Source organism: Anomalospiza imberbis, chromosome 8, assembly GCF_031753505.1.
Source record: "Anomalospiza imberbis isolate Cuckoo-Finch-1a 21T00152 chromosome 8, ASM3175350v1, whole genome shotgun sequence".
NCBI lineage: Eukaryota > Metazoa > Chordata > Aves > Passeriformes > Viduidae > Anomalospiza > Anomalospiza imberbis.
Genome location: NC_089688.1, coordinates 4,731,266 through 4,747,434, shown reverse-complemented (window position 1 = coordinate 4,747,434; position 16,169 = coordinate 4,731,266). Strand labels below are relative to the sequence as shown.

The window sequence follows — 16,169 nt, the reverse complement described above, 5'->3', positions numbered from 1 at the left end:
CCCAAATCATCAGCTCTGCAGTGCTGCTCCCTTCCTCTGCAGCAAGACACATTGCTGGGGATTAAAAAATTTAATATAAAATTCCCAGTGTGCTGCTGGTGGAACATCACCTGCATGATAACATCTGGCATCAGAGGGGAGCAAAGGCCATCTCCAGCCTTTTTTCTTGCAGCCAAATCAGGGCTGGGCTGCCCAGCTGAGGCCCAGCTGTGTGGGAAGAGCTCTGATGCCCTAAGTAAAGTGAAGTTTCTGCTATGAATCTTTTACTGATAAAATACATGAGGGAAATAAAAACTTGGATATGGCCATAAGGGTCAAGAAGTGGCCAGGAATCACAGAGGGTTCTTACAGGAAAAGGTGGAGCAGTTCAGAAGGGCTTTGTACCAGTGCACTCACCTGGGCAAAGGAGCTTCAAAGGGTTTGCAAATAAAAGATGAGGTGGGAGCCAGGGCAGATTACTGCATAAATAAGATTCTCCACTCTCTCTACTGCTGACAGTGAAATCCCAGTATGAGTTTCAGAATAGCAGGAAATTATTTTCTAAAATCTTTTCCTGCCCTTGTTTTTTTTTTTTTTTTCCTGCCCAAATTTTACTTTGCCCACCCTGGAATATGAAAGGGAAAGGTGGACTGCAAGCTGCTGAGTGGTGTCCCTGAAAAGTGGAAGGATTTAATTCTTGAGATGTCAAGTAAAATCTCCTGCATTCTTCAATTAAAACTGTTTATCACACATGACCTGACTTTGGAGAAGAGTTTCGGCTGCTTACAGCCTGGGTGAATGAAATAAATAAACTGTTAAAAACAAACAAAAACCCCTCTCCTGTTGCAACTTTTTTATTCAGTAGTTACAGGCTAATCAACAAGCTGTAATAATATCTGTAACCAATTTCCCAGTGTGTGTTGGGCACAGAATATATCTTATCTTTATAGAATCATTGCACAAACGTCTTTTCTACAAGCAAGTAACAATTAACTTGTCAGGAAACAAGATAGATGAAGCTGATTAGGAAGGCTGCTTTTATTGTGACACCATATAATTATGGAGTTCCTCCAGCCCCTTCAAACTGAGATATAGATACATATCTGTGTGTTTGGAGTTAGCTTGGTCCTTAAAAATTTAGGTGGCACTGACCAAAATAGGGCTTAGGGCTCCTGTTCTCTCTGGATTCTTGATGTTTTTTTTCCTGGCTAACTGGAACTTGCTCCCAGTGGGAGTTATGTGCCTTTTTATCCCAAACTGGGGCATTGTCCTAAACATTTCTCTTCTGTAGAACAGTGCTTGAGCCACCAGAGAGATATTTAAGTAACATTAAGTGACAGATACCTGGAATGAGAAACTTCTGTGGGCTGCAGCTGGATGGAGAACAAGCAAATCAACAGTTCCTAAAAAAAAAAACCCTTCAGAACAGACCAATTGTAGGTTTTGTCCTATTTTCAGATTGAGTTTAATTTCTTTGTGTATGTGGAACAGAGATCAGTAAATAAAAAAACGTGTTTAGGTAGAAAGTTTAAATATTTTATAGCAACATGGTAACAATCTTGGGCTCTGGGCTGCATTCTAGCTGGGTGGGATGATGGAAATTTAGCATCAGCCTCGCAGCAGGTGTGGAAGATCAGCATCAAAGTCATTTTACCTGGGGTAAAGGAAGGGGAAATGACTGCTCTTGCCATAGATGCAGATTTTGGCAGACAATAACAAAACTTTTAGTTCCAGTCTCAACACACTGAATTTGAGTTGTCAAGTTGGACTTCAGGCTTTGGTTTTTACTCCTTACATAGTAAAGGAGCAAAAGGTGGGTTTGGATAGTCAAGGCAAAAACAATTTTTTGTTCTTGACAAAATGTTTTGGCTTCTTTTTTTGGTTTTGTTGTTTTTCCTTCAGGCATTAATACCAATCCACTCAAGGTAGCAGTGCTCCTGCAGTCCAGTTCCTTTCTGTTTTAGACAGGAACTGCTGCTCATTAAACTTTTGGTGGGAATGCAGTTTTGGCCCTGCAGCCCTGTGATATATGTTAATAAAAAATCCATATCATTTTATAAATGTATGTATGGAGTGAAGACTTTATTTTAGTCCCTCCCTCAGCTGCTTTGCAGACCTTGGCAGAGCAGGACTTGCACATATTTAAGCTCCTTCAGGCTCAGTGGAAATGAATTTCTTCTCAAATCCATGCTCCAGAAAATGCTTGTCTTCACCAAACTCGTGTGAAGATATTTAATTTTCTGAAAAAGAAACAAAAAATACTCTTTGCAGGAATTAACTTAGATAGTCATGGAGATCTTCCATTCGTACTCGCTGTCTATAGGTGAAAGCAAAGGCCAGTGATCTGAGGTCCTGTGACAACAGAGGTAATTCTTAAAATAAATTATTTTTTATTGAACTCACATGTCTATTGAAGAGACCCAAATCATTTTCCATAGATTTAAAAACTAGTATTTTCTATCACCTCTCTGTTCACTTGGAGAACTGCTGTGCATGGGAACCAAATTGGATAAGGCAGGTAAAATATGCAGAACAGGACAGATAAGGGACCTTGAGCTTTGCCTCTTGCTGGCTGTGAAGAGACAGAATGAATTAACCTTCCTCCTTTGTGCACTTCTGGAGTGCTTTGGGGAGGGCTGTTCAGGTTGGTTTTCCCCTGTTTCTGTACAACCCTTTATTTCTTTAAGAGGAGATTTGTGAAGGCTCCTTGTTCAGGCAGTGCCTGTGTTCTGCCCTGCTGCTGTTGGTGTAGTGCTGGAGGCATCTTGGCCCTGGGGAATCTGAACACCCTAAAATCAATCAATTGCATTTTCTTGAGGTGCTACCTTCTCTAAAAAATGATTGCTGAGGTTTGGTGGGATGAAGTTGCCCCAAATCAGTGAGATCTGTTAGGAAATTGCTCTCATGGTGTTTATAGCTCAGTATTGTCCCCTTCCTGGTAAAGGCATGTTCTGCTGAGGTGGGAAACAAATTTAGACATTTGCTGGCTCAATATAATGAATTTTTAAAATGTTCTTTGCATGGAGGAAAAGTACAATGGCACATTTCTTTTTGTTTCCTTTGGAGATAAAATTCTAGTTTGCATTTAAGTGGTCTGCTGTGTCCAACAAATCTGTTGGACTAATCTGGATTAAAGCAGCTGGCAATTCTGCTACAGGGACCTATAAAGAGTTGAGAGTTTGTAGAGGAAGGCATTTGCTAACTCCCCTGAGATGTTTTCACTGGGATTGGATATTGTGTGCCTTGTGCAGAAGGGAGCACTCAGGAGAGATTGGTGTGGGGAGGGCAGGCTCTCAGAGAACAAATCCACTTGGTTCTTTTTGGTTTGATTTTGGATCTGGCTGAGCAGCTGGGGGTTTGGGCACAGCAAACTTCTGCTGTGATCCAAAGCTTTCTGAAGTCATTAAATACCAGCTGGTAGGCTCTGTTTTTCCCTTGGTGCCTCTACAAAATTATATGAAGCCTTAAAAACATCAACCCAGAATTAAAAATTAATCTGTTGGAGTGATGGAAACTGGTAGCTGGGTACTACAGGACCCATTTCTGTGGTGTCAGTTCTTCTCATTGATCTCATTTCTTCTGTAAATGTGTTTCAAGCTATGAGTTTTATTCTTTATTTATTTTATTCTCTCTAATCCCTTCAGCAGAATTACAAAAGCTGAGTGGGTGCATGTTTCTGTATCCCCATCCTACTGCATCCCAGAGAGCCTGGACAGGGCAGCTTTACAGGGAGGCTTGGTGTGACCACTCAGACAAGAGCAGACATTCCAAAGGACACCAGTTTGAGCAGAACCATGGGGGCAGTGATGGTGTCTGAACAGCTTCACTCGAGGTGCTGCAGCATCGCTACACTTTTATAAAACCATACTAGAAAACTAGAAAAATATTTGGCTTTGGTACCTGTACTAACTAGAAAAATATTGGCTTTGATACCTGTCTTGTTGATTCTTTTCTAAATGCCTGTGAGGAAATTTTAATTGCATAAAGTGCCAATGTTCCCTTCTCACCTACAGGGACATATCTGGATTATACTGATGGTGGATAAATCTTTTTTTTTTTTTTATGCCTGCTCTAAGGGCTTCAGTTGTGAAAAACTTCAGTTCTCCCTGTGGTGGTTTGATACCTGCTGAAGAATCTGGTTGAAGTCACTGATTTGAATGTTGCTTTTGCTGCAAGAATATCTTAGAAGAAATATCTGTTTCCTTGAGTGAAATAACACACATTGCCTCTATAATGTGATTCATAAAAAGTGAACCAAAAACTGAATAAAACTCCAGTGTTTAGAGTCACTGGGGCCATGTTATAATCAAACACTGAAAGAACTCAAAACAGGAAAATGAAGTATTGCTATTCTTCAGCTATCTGTGCAGAAGAGATTCACTTTCTGGTGTTAATCTTCCTTAGACTTTGCAGCTACAGTTCACACATACAATAAAAATTGAGATTGGAACATTATATGAATGGTTAGGATGAAAAGTGGTAGAAATTGAGGATTAATCTTTTTTTTAAATGACTTTAAAAATACTTGTGTTACTATTTGGGGTGTATTTGTCAGCACTGAAGGGCTTAGATTTCAAATGCTGAAATTACTTGGAAAATAATTAAAATCTCCCATGGAAATAAATGTAAGTACTTCCAGTTTGAAGTCCAAGCAAATCTGTAATTTTCACAGCCAAGAGCCAGACCAAAGCTGTGTATATGAAAAGAGAAACATAATTAAGAGACATAAGCTCAATAGTAATCTTCTTGTCCAAAATGCATTTATAATCATACCATAGTTGGAATAAGGATGAAGTTATGGAAAGTTAAGCAATGAAACCAGAATTGTTGCTTTTGTCCTCAGATCAGAATTGTCTGCCTTAGTAGACAGAATCATGCTTGGGGTTTTTTTATGCACATTTAAGAAAAACCCTCAACCTGATTAGCATTTGTCAAAGAAGATCTGTGCTTGAGAAGCAGCTCCTTGAACATGGTGGTTGAGTTGAAGCCTGGCAGTGCCAGGGCTGTGGCACAGCCATGAAATGATGCCCAGAGAAAGATGTGATGCAGTGATCAGAACACTCCTGAGAGGATGCAGGAGTGCTCAGCTCTCCCTTGCTTTGATGAGGCTCTGAAAGGAAAATCCTTGTGTGAGAAGTGAACAGGGCTGGTAAAACAGATTAGTGTAAGACTTCCTTTGAGCCCAAATGCAAATGAAAAAGAGTAACACTGGAAACAGAAAGGAAACAGGGACTTGCTGAAAAAACAGCCTTGGTGTATGTGAATTATGCTGGAATCAGTGCAGGCTGCATCATGGAATCAGGTGAAACCTGAGCTGCTTGTGCATCACCTGCCCCGAGGTGACTGTTCTGATGTGGGACCTGGCTCGAGGGCATCCAGCAGTGAAAGTGCCTTAAATTTGCTTCTCAAGCTTTAGAAAAGGAGGAGATGGAGGAATGACAGCATCCCAGGGTGGCTGGGGCTGAAGGAGCTCATGGGCACCTGGAGGCACCTCCCTGCTCCAGCAGGGCCATCCCAGAGCTCAGGGCACAGCCCTGTGTGCACACAGCTCTGCACAGCCCCAGGGAGGAGAGCCCCCAGGCTCTGTGCACAATGTGCTCAGGGCTGGGCTCTGCCCAGGGAAGAAGTTGTGCCTCCTGTGCAGGGGGAATTGCTGGGCTCAGGCCCTGCCCGTGGCTCTGGTGCCATTGCTGGCCCCGGAGCAGAGCCTGGGCCCTGCTCTGCCCCTCCCTGCACACAGGGACAGCCAGGCCTGAGGGCCCCTCTCAGCTGGGGCTCCTCTCCAGGCTGAGCAGCCCCAGCTCCCTCAGCCTTCCCTGGGCACCCAGATGCTCCAGGCCCTTGCTCAGCTCCGGCAGCTCCTGGCCCTGCTGTGCTGAGCCTCCAGAGCTGGACACAGCACTCCAGAGGTGCCTCCAGGGCTGCCCACAGGGCCAGGATCCCTCCCTGACCTGCTGCCAATGCTCTGCTGCTGCCCCAGGGTCCCATGGGCCTCCTTGGCCCCAGGACCCTCTGCTGGCCCGGGGACAGCTCGGCGTCCCCCAGGACCCTCTGCTGGCCCGGGGACAGCTCGGCGTCCCCCAGGACCCTCTGCTGGCCCGGGGACAGCTCGGTGTCCCCCAGGACCCTCTGCTGGCCCGGGGACAGCTCGGTGTCCCCCAGGACCCTCTGCTGGCCCGGGGACGGCTCGGCGTCCCCCAGGACCCTCTGCTGGCCCGGGGACAGCTCGGCGTCCCCCATGACCCTCTGCTGGCCCGGGGACAGCTCGGTGTCCCCCAGGACCCTCTGCTGGCCCGGGGACGGCTCGGTGTCCCCAGGACCCTCTGCTGGCCCGGGGACAGCTCGGTGTCCCCCGGGACCCTCTGCTGACCCGGGGACGGCTCGGTGTCCCCCAGGTCCTTCCCCACAGAGCTGCTCCAGCAGCTCTCCCCAGCCTGTGCTGGTGCCTGGGGCTGCTCCTGCCCGGGTGCAGGACCCTGAAGAAGAAGGTGGTAATGAGGTGATGCAGAATGGCTGATGCTGTCTGTCTGCATCCTGACTCGATCCTGCTGGCTGGTGGTACTGGAATTCCGCAGAAAATAAGACTGTTTTTGTCCCAGCTGCTGCTCAGAGATCAGCAGGGCTGGGAGTGGCTGAACTTCTGATGAAAGCTAATTCAGCACCAGAATTGTGGTGGTGTGCAGAAGATGTTGCCCGAGCACAGATGTGCAAATTGTGCAGGTACCTCTAGGTCTGCTGCCATTCCATGAGGGCTTTGCATGACCCAGATCCAGGTTTATTGGAGCTCCAGGAAAGCAAGCTTGGGATTGAACTAACCTGCCCACAGAATGTAAATGTGTCATGACAGAATGTGTAGTAAGAGAGAGCTAAGAGCACTGCCTTTATAAATGGATGTTCCTGCTGTGCTCCAGGTGCAAAGCTCACCTGGTGGTGTCCCTTCAGGAGAGGACCAGAGGCACCATCCATTGGCCAGTGCTAAGCAGGCAGAGATGTTCTCTTCCTCCAGCCCTTCCTGCCCTTGTGCCTCTTCATGTTACAAATTTGGAGCAGAACAACCACAGAGTTTGTAGCACTAAACAGAGGAGCTAAAAGTATTTCTTTTATCTTCTCTAAGAAATGTAAGAGTGAATTGCTTTTTGTCCTTTTCTTTGAGCACATAAGCTTGATTTAATTTGGCAACATGGCCATAACAGTGTTACCCCAACAGGCCAGCATCTCTGTCTCAGTTCTGTACTTCCAATTTTAATTTTTTTGTCCCCTTTGTTGCTATTGTGAAAGCTTTAAAGCTGGTTTGGGCTGTTCCTTTGCCAGCTGAATGCAAGGTGTCCCCCTTTGCCAGGGCCCATTCATTGCCCTGTTTTGATAAGGCTCTTGTTTGTGTCTCATCTGGGGCACAAGCAGGACTTGCTGGGAACAGAAATGCCCACAAGTTCCTGGGCACACTGAGCTAGGAAGCAATGAAGGAGTTTCAAAGCCAGCTAATTTTCTCTCTCAGTGCTTTGTGGGTATCAGCATGCAAAAGGGAATTGGCAGTTACTGGAACTTCTTAACAAAGAGCAGTTATTGGCATTGAGCTTCTAAATCTAAATTTAAAGAGAGCTTTCCCCAAAATAAAGCCCAAATTAGCTTTTATTACTGAGGGTAAATTTAGTAACTTTACAACATCTACATTTAGGCTTCCAAAAAGCCCTCACACTGAAGATATAGTTCTTAGACACTTGGGGGCTCATGAACCCCTGCTTGGGTTTAATTTTGCCACAATTATCAGTTTTTGGTTAAACTCATCTTGGGATTGTATTTTCTATCATGTTTTCTCAGTAGATCATGGTTCAAGTATTAAAAAAAAACAAATACCAAAAAAACCCAAGGTTTATAACCTCTGGTGCTGACATAGTTTATCTTTTTTTTTAATATATGCCAAAATTGGTGCTTCCATGGACAATCCTGTTTTAGCCATTTAGTCCTATTCCATCAGGAACACTGGTGGTAAGAAAAGCCACTGTGGTGAGGGTGTCTCTTGCTCTTCCACATGCTGGATTTTTCTCCATTTTTGCTGTCTATTTTACCTAGAATTTTAGAAGTTTAAAGTATGAAGGCACTGCAGATAATCAGCACTTGATGGCAGGCCCAAGCAACTTCAAGATGAGCCCATTAAAGTAATAGCTGAAACTTGTAATTATATCCAAAGCAGAATTGGGCAATGCAATTCTCAAAGTACTGCTACAGTTGGGATAAGCACGTGAAAAAATGAGCAGCATGAAATTAAATCAGAGACCTTTCCCACAAATGCTGGGTTCTGGAAGTGCTGTGAAGCAAGTTTTGCTCAGTGTCCTTTGGTTTTGTAGTTGGAATATGTCTCACAGTTCAAACTTTCCCCAAATGCTCAGTTCTGGTATACAATGGTTTGAAGGTTTTTTTTATGTTGTTGTTGTTGTTGTTGTTATTTTTACTGTAATTGTTCATTTTTTCATCTCTGTGTGAGTGGTGATTTGAGACGTGGTTGTTTGAGTGCTTGATATCTGCATGGCACAGCTTAACCCATGGTCATGGAAAACAGGTTTACCTCAATAAAATTAAAAAGCAAAAAGAAGTTTATTGAAGTTGTGAGTTACTGGCAGAAGCAGGCTGACACCCAGCTTCAGAATGGGCTAGTGGTGCTCTCTTTGATTTGCACCCTGTGTTGGTAGACTCAGGTTTAGTCAAACAATACAGCTCAGAGTTGTTGCCTGCTCCCAGCCTGGTGTCTGGGTTGGTGTCAGTGCCACTGATCTTCCTGAGCTGCTCCAGGACCTTCCCATGTAAGTATTTTGCTTATAATCATGTTTCCAGATGATGTTCTCCACCTGGCTTTTGGGAGCAGATGGCAGGCCAGAGATGAGCTGATTATTCCTGCACTGGGAGTGTCACTGGGGGCTCTTTGACACATCCTACCAAGATACTTCTCCTTTGAACAAAGCCCTTCCAGCTCTGAAGAATGTCTGCAGTTTATGCAAGATGCCCCAAATAGCTGAAGTTCAGTTTCTTTCTAGACCACTGAGTGAAAACCTTTCCTTTTCTTTATTGGTTCTAATGGGAGCTGAGAAACCCAGTCCTGGCATTTTGGTGGCTCCTAAGAGCCCTCCACTGCTCTGTGCCTTGCTCAAGTTGGACAACTAATAAATTATTCTCTTAAGATCTATCGATGTAGGAGACTTAATTTGTTGCTGTTCCAAACTATCTTTTGGAGACCACAGGTGAGTTCTGTTCAAGAACGGGGGAGTGGAACTGTAAGCACAGAGTTTGTGGTAATTGGGAGTGGGGCTGGGGCTGAGCCTCATCCCTAATTGGCCCCAGCTGTGCAGGACAGGTGAATGATATTGAAGGTAATGAGCCATGGAGTGCCCAGGTGCACTGACCAATCCCAAAGGGAACAGAGGGCTCACAGGTGCCGTGCATCAACGTGAGGGTACAAAAGGCTGGGCTGAAGAGCAGGCAGGGCAGATGCTTGCAGCCTTCTGAAGTGGAGTGCTGTTCCTCTGTGTGAGCGGATGCCTGAAGCCTTCTGGTGAGGTAAGGTGTAACTTCATGTGGGGGAAGTTTGAAATTGTGTGGCAATACTCTTGTGTTGTGGCCATCTATGCTGTGATATGGAACTGAGCTCTTTTGTGGTCCTGAGTGCAAATTTGTATCATTTTGCACCAAAACTGAAGGGGAGAAAATCCAATTGGCTGTTCTCCTGAAGTGGTGGCCTAACCTTTTGTATTAGGAAGAACATAAACATTATTTTGGGTACTGAGGAGAGTGTGTTTAGGGCCAAACCCTTGGTATGCGGAATAGTGAAGTACACACTGATTTTCAGCTTTGTCCCTTAGGTGGAGTGTTACTGGTGGTTACTAGAGTCTGTGGGCAAGCTGGGCTCAGAGTGCAGGACTTGTGGAAGTCCCTTCAGCAGGCCAGGGTGTGAATTAAGCTTCTGATAAATTAATTTAGGGGTGGAGGGTATTTTAAAGCAAATTAAAATTCTCTAATCACCTGTTATTGCTGTCAGTGTGCTTGGGGATGGCATGAGGGTGCTGTGTACAGGAGTTATCTCAAAAATTGGGATGTAATTAAGGACCAAGGTAGTGCCCTGCTTTGTCACTGCAATAGCAGAGAAGTGAATACCTTCAGGCTGATGGTGTGGTGTTCTCTGTGCCTTTAAACTCCCCTAAACCTGTGGCTGTCTTTCATACTTGTTCTGATCTCTAAGATTCCTTCCAACCCAAACCCTTCCATGATTAAAGGATTGCCTGCTTTTTGCCCCAGACCTGTACTGCAGTTCAGGAAATATTTCTCAGCACAGGGCTTGTTGGCATAAACAGTGAATTGTCTTGAAATATTGAAGCTTTGAACTTAATTTCGATGGGGAGGTTGTAAATAACAACAACGTGCCAGGGATTCTTCTGCCTTGCAGATGCTGAGATGGTTGTTATTCATATTAGCAGTCTGAGTTTCCTGAGCCTGTGGAGGGGGCTTATTTATAAAGAGTTGAGAGCATTTGAAGGATTTGTGACTAAAAACCAACTTTCTATTAGTTTAAGTTGCAACCACTGATGTTATCAAAGCTGAGCATATAAAAGGTGTTGATGGTGGGAGGGGAGAAATTGGCTTCCTCTAAGTGAGTGAGCAGTCTGGTGCCTGTTTTATCGGGGATTTTGGACCCCAGTAATTCTAACTAATGCTTGCGTGTTCCTACTTCTGTGTCTAATAAAAGGCTGCTTAAGCTAGAATTCCAGAAATAGATGAGAAATAAGGTACAATTGTTCTGTTGAACTGGAGAAAGGGCATATGGACCTGCATGGATTTGGGGTGTAATGAAGGTCTGGAGGCGCTCTCCTGCTGTGGTATTTTGTCTTCTTGTGCTGTAACAAGTAATGAGTTTTGTTACTATTTTATTTTAATGCCTACTTGCTCAACAAGAACCTGGTCCTTTATGAAACATCTGCAGACTTTTGATCTAAGGACTGGGCTTTTAAAACTCATGCACTCTAAATAACTTGTGTTTGGATGTGAAATATTTTAACTTATAATTTATCAATTACATCGGAGCTGTTGTGGATTGAAGAAAATAAACCAGTGTTTCCCATGGTACAGGTAAAGGGAGGCTGCCTCAGTCCTTTATGGTGTTGGGCTTCCTCCCCTGAGAAAGCTTTCTGCCCCAAAAGCTTGGGAAAACTTTCCCCATAAATAACCACAGGAGCTCTCTTGGTTTAGATTTCTCCTTTTAAACATTCTCCTTTGATTTGCCACCTGCAGGAAGACTGGCCTATAAATAGCATAGGTAGTAACTCATTTGTTGTTGTTCTCACTTGGCTTATGAAATGCTGATTTGCTTGTACTTGCAATTTTGTGCTATTCTTTACCTTCCAAACCAGTGGCTTTCATCCAAATTTTCAATTAATGCTCTTTGTTCTGCCCATTCCTCTCACTCCTACAAATAGGATTCTTTTTCCTTTGGCACTTCACTCGTTGCTGTAGAAATCTTACAGAATTGCAAGGTGCGTTTCATTGCATGGGTGTTACTTTAATGGGGGAAAGTCTGTTTTAAACTAGGATTTGAGAGGTACTTTAAGATTTCATGTGGGTTAAATATAAACCTGTTAAACTTGAAAATACAACTGATGGTAGAACCCATTCTTCTCCTCTGTAGTAGTTTGAAACCAAGTTTAAAGAAAAATTTAGACTTGAAACTTCCCTGATGTGACAATTATATATATTTCTCTTGAGTTCAGTGCCATTTTTGCCTCCTCAAAATAAAAAGGTTTCTTTTCCTTTGCTCCCCAAGTCGGCAATGTTATTTTGTCAGGTATCACCTGAAGGAAGCTCACAGGACAGGGATTTGGAGGCATGTGAGGATTCAATCTGGATTCCAAGGCTGGTGATTAAGTACTGGCAGAAATACCAAGAGTAAAATCATTTTTTGGACTTCTTGTTCTAAACTTGGCAGTGACCATTAGAGTTAAAAGCTGTAACATCTTATTATCCTGACAAATTTTCTGAGAAAACTTGGGAATGGTACCATTGGGGTCAGCAAGTGAATTATCAAATGTCTGCGTTCCTCGGCTGATGATGGATCTGCAGCATGAAGCCACAGCTCCATGAAGTAACTCAAGAGATGCTTTATGCTCCTCTAAATGTTTTTTATTATTTATGAAAAGTTATTAGTGAATAAAATCTCTTGCATCCTGCTTGAAAGACTGACAAATGGCAGTAAAATGTAAAAGAGCCTGTTCCTTCAAAATGGAAGTGATTTCTCTTGCACAAGGTTTGTTTTCTTTTCTTCTTTAATACAAATTATTATTGTGCCAGTAATCCATTGCAGAGGACTATGTGGGGCTTCCTGACTGCATGGATTTTTAATCTTAGTGAATTCAGTAAGCAAATCAATGAAATTACTATGTGAAAGAGGACAGGGAAATAAAGAAAATGCTTTTCTCATGTATGTTAGTGTGTTTCTGTTGTGTGCTGCTTGGGTTATTTGTGCTGGGTTGCCAAAATAAAGGATCTCTCTTCAGCTGAACACCAAGATTGTTGGTGGAGCACAACACTTCTGGGTTTCAAGTGCTGGGAGATGAAGAAAATGAAAGAGAACAATGAAGTACTTTACATTCTGCTATTTCATTTAGTACCATTTTCTTTTGTGTAATTATCTTGGCCCAGCCATATGAAAATGACTGGGAAACACATCTTGTGTTTATGCTCTCCTTAAAGATGTCATTCCCTTATTTTTGGGATTTTTTTGTTTGTTTTGTTTTTAAAGGAGGACATTTGGCTTCTTCAAAGCTTGAGTATTTGACACTCATTATTTCTTCCACTTATTCCTGGAATAATTTAGACAAATTGCAGTAGTTCAAGAGAGATGGAAGCTGCTTGTAATCAGGACAAACACACAGAGTGTGGTGAAGGAGCAGTGCCCTCTCTGGCTTCTTATATCTGCTACCTCCTCTCTAGTTTTAATTCATTTATTTTCTTTCTTGTGGCAGTGGCCTGCCTTTCCTCTCTTAATTAATACCATTGGAGTAATGGTATCTTTCTTGGTGGGAACTCTGAGCCAAGGACATAGGCAGAGGAGATCCTACAGAATTTTTCCAGCTACTTTCCCAAATAAAGTAAAACAATGAAAAGAAATCCCCCAAACCCTTAGGTCGGTTTTCATTGGCAACTTAATGAACCATGTTTGGGTGATTTTGGGTTTTTTTTTTTTGTTTGTTTCAAAACAAGCAACTCTGAATAGGTACATAATCACCTAAAGAGTTTTCCTTGTTGAGCTGAACCTCAACAAATGTTGGTCTGTGCCAAACCAGATCAGAGGTCCTGATCCAGGAGTTGGAGATATTTCTGTTAATTATTTCCTCCTCTTATGGCTTTGATCCTGGACTTTTCCATCTGGAATGATGATCTCTGCTCTTGGGCTTTGATCCCTGGTGGGATTCTTTCCCTGACATGACACAACTGGATTTTTGGTCTGGTCTGTGTCTTTTCTTGCACTTGGCATCCAGGAGTTTGTTGGTCATTTAATTTGTCATTTATGTGGTCTCTGTTCGTGACCATGGGAAATAAAAATAAATGAGTCATAGGCGTCCTTCTGAACCTCAGGATCGGCTACCAGAGCACCAGGCTTATTAACACACTGAGAGAAGTTCACAGCTTTTATATGGAATAGAAAGATGGGTTTGGTTTGGTTTTTTTTAAGTTCTCAGAATTAAGAATTTAATGCAATCTTAGAGCAGGCAGGATGATGTATAAATGACTTTTTCTTGGGAGAGAAGTCAGGACCTGTATGGATTTCTAGCTTTTGTGTGTTGCTAGATTTTGATTTTTGGGAGGGATTTTTTTGGTGGGGGGGGGGGGGGGGGGTTGGTTGGTTTTGGTTTTTTTGTTGTTGTTGATTTGTTTTGGGGTTTTTTTTAGTGGATTTTTAAAAGTTGACATTTTGAATCTCCCATCTCTGACCACCAGACATAATGTTAATATTTGGGGTTTTTTTTAATCTTCAGATGCATAACTGAAGATGAAGTCACATATCCTATCTGTTTTCTGTGGTGTTATTCTGCAAAGGAAATAGAAAACCACAAGTAATAATTTCCTTTTCTAAGCTGGTGTATGCCACCTGCAGCCTTTCCAGCAGATCACCTTTTGGTAGAGAGTGAAGCTTCACCCCAAACCTTTTGTGCATTTGCCAGTCCTGAGCTGTTTTCAGACTGATCAGGGCTCTCAGCTTTCCTTTGAAATGTAAAATTTGGAAGGAGAGGCAGCAGAAAGCCTGAGGGGATGACAGGGCAGGAGCACCCAGTGATAACTTTGTGCTGGAGGCATCTGAAGATCCCTCTGTGAGGGATGAAGGCTGCTGAGAGATTGACAGATGCTCTCAGATGAGTCCAAGGTGATAAACAAATAGTCCCTGAGTTTGGTGGTCCTTTCTTCAGCTGTCCCTGGAGCAGATACTTGCAGACTTTCCTTTCCCCAGATTGTTTCTACTGGAGTTTTGAGGAAAAGTCAAAGAACTGTCTGGGTTTTGGCCTCTTTTTGGGGGGTGCCTTCGTTGTGTTATCTTTAGAAGCCCCAGGTCCCTCCCTGTCTCTCCTTGTCCTTGTGAACAGAGAAGTGGATGACTGTTCTCTTGGGGAAGGTGTGCTCACTTTTGGGGTGATTTTTGTGTGTTCGAGACAGGGGAAGAATGTTCTGCTTTCAGACTCCTCTAAAAGACTCTCAAAATTTTGGGGAGAGGAACTGGAAGGGGAAGAGTGAAGAATAATCTCAACTTTATTCATGTCCTTGGGTTCTTCACTTCCATACCCCTGTGTGTGAGGTAGACTAATTTCCTTTGGAAGATTGTGGGGTGCACTGTGTTGTTTCTTTGAAGAACTGGGAAATGCCACATGCCTGTAGTGGTGTTGTGACAAAAATTTTGAGCTTCACACAGAGCAGCTCGTTTTGATGGATTAGAGTCAAACAGTCTTCATGTCTCAGGTTTTCCGTTTGGTCAGGGGTTTTTACCATCAGGGATGTTAGAGTGTGAAACTTTCAGCAGAGACTTGTAACTGTGGGTTATCCCCAGTCTGGTCACTGAAAAGAAGTGACTTTCCAAAGATTTTGACATGCAAATCACCTGTTCCCTCTTGGAAATCTTGATAAATATCTGTGACTGTTGTGAGTTTGCTTCTCCTTGACTTCTCAAGTGTTTCCCATTTTCTGAGTGGGATCTGGCCTTTCTGTACATTTAACCTCCTTCAGCAAAGATGATACGATGTTTCTTGAGGTGCAGAAGGAAGAGTGGTTAATTAAAAAAGAAATCTTTAGGACATTGTGGTATTTTTTGTAAGTGCTTATACTGCTCAGTGTGGGTGGTGCTGGTGTTTTAGGGATGCTTTAGCAGACAGAGGCTCAAAATTTGTTCTTAAAGTTTTTTAATGGAAAGATCTACATCATGGAGATCCAAAAGATGATCAGCAGGAGTGTGGAGAGATCTAGCAGAGCAAGTGAAGGCACGTGTGCTTCATTACAGGCTCCTTAATCCTGTGCTCTCTCCAGCTGATGCTTCCAGGGCTTCCTAGGAGTGGCCATGGAGGGGCAGGTGCTGGAGCTGGCAACAGGCTCAAGGCAAAATGGAGAAGATGCTGCACTAATTTATTATCTGTTTCTTAAAGAGCACCATTTGCTTTCACAGCAGAATTCCTCCCAGCTGCATGCACACCTTGCTGCCCCTAGAATTCGTATCAGATAGGGATATCAGCTCAGCAGCAGAGGAAGGAAACGGTTCTCTGCACATCAGTGCCATCCCTTCATCATCCTGCTGTAGGGAAGCACAGAGTAATCAGAGAGATCCCTTTGCTCAGCTGCAGGAACAACACAGGGTCTGATTTCTGCTTGTTGAGTCTGCCTGCAGAGCTCAGAAATATCAAATGTAGTGGTTTTGAGGTGCCTGTAAATCAGAGGTTGCTTCATAACAATTGATCAGTGTGTTTGAAAAGACCCAGCAAAAACCCAAACCCAAAACTTGCCATCTGCTACGTTGTTACCCTTTACTTCACAGATATTTTAAGCAACCTCCATGCACATCAAAATATAATTATTGAAAACAGAAGCACAGCAGCAGTTGCTGCATAGGTAAAAGGGAAACAGAAGGAACAGCTGGAAGCAGCTCTTCCCAGTGCCTCTGGTGAACCTGACTT

At 43.4% G+C, this 16,169-nt stretch overlaps 1 protein-coding gene across 23 annotated transcripts in view; it reads left to right on the top strand.

The window, feature by feature from the left end:
- The window catches only part of PCDH15 (protocadherin related 15), a 626,487-nt gene that overhangs the window by 28,052 nt on the left and 582,266 nt on the right, over nucleotides 1–16,169 (top strand). For 2 of the 23 annotated variants that reach the window (XM_068197040.1, XM_068197033.1), the window contains exon 1: nucleotides 9,475–9,528. The exons of 20 other annotated variants lie outside the window; for them this stretch is intronic. The gene's annotated coding sequence lies outside the window, so the exon portion shown is untranslated. Of the gene's footprint in view, nucleotides 1–9,452; nucleotides 9,529–16,169 lie in introns of those variants that run through there. One more of the 23 variants, XM_068197048.1, reaches the window with a different exon arrangement.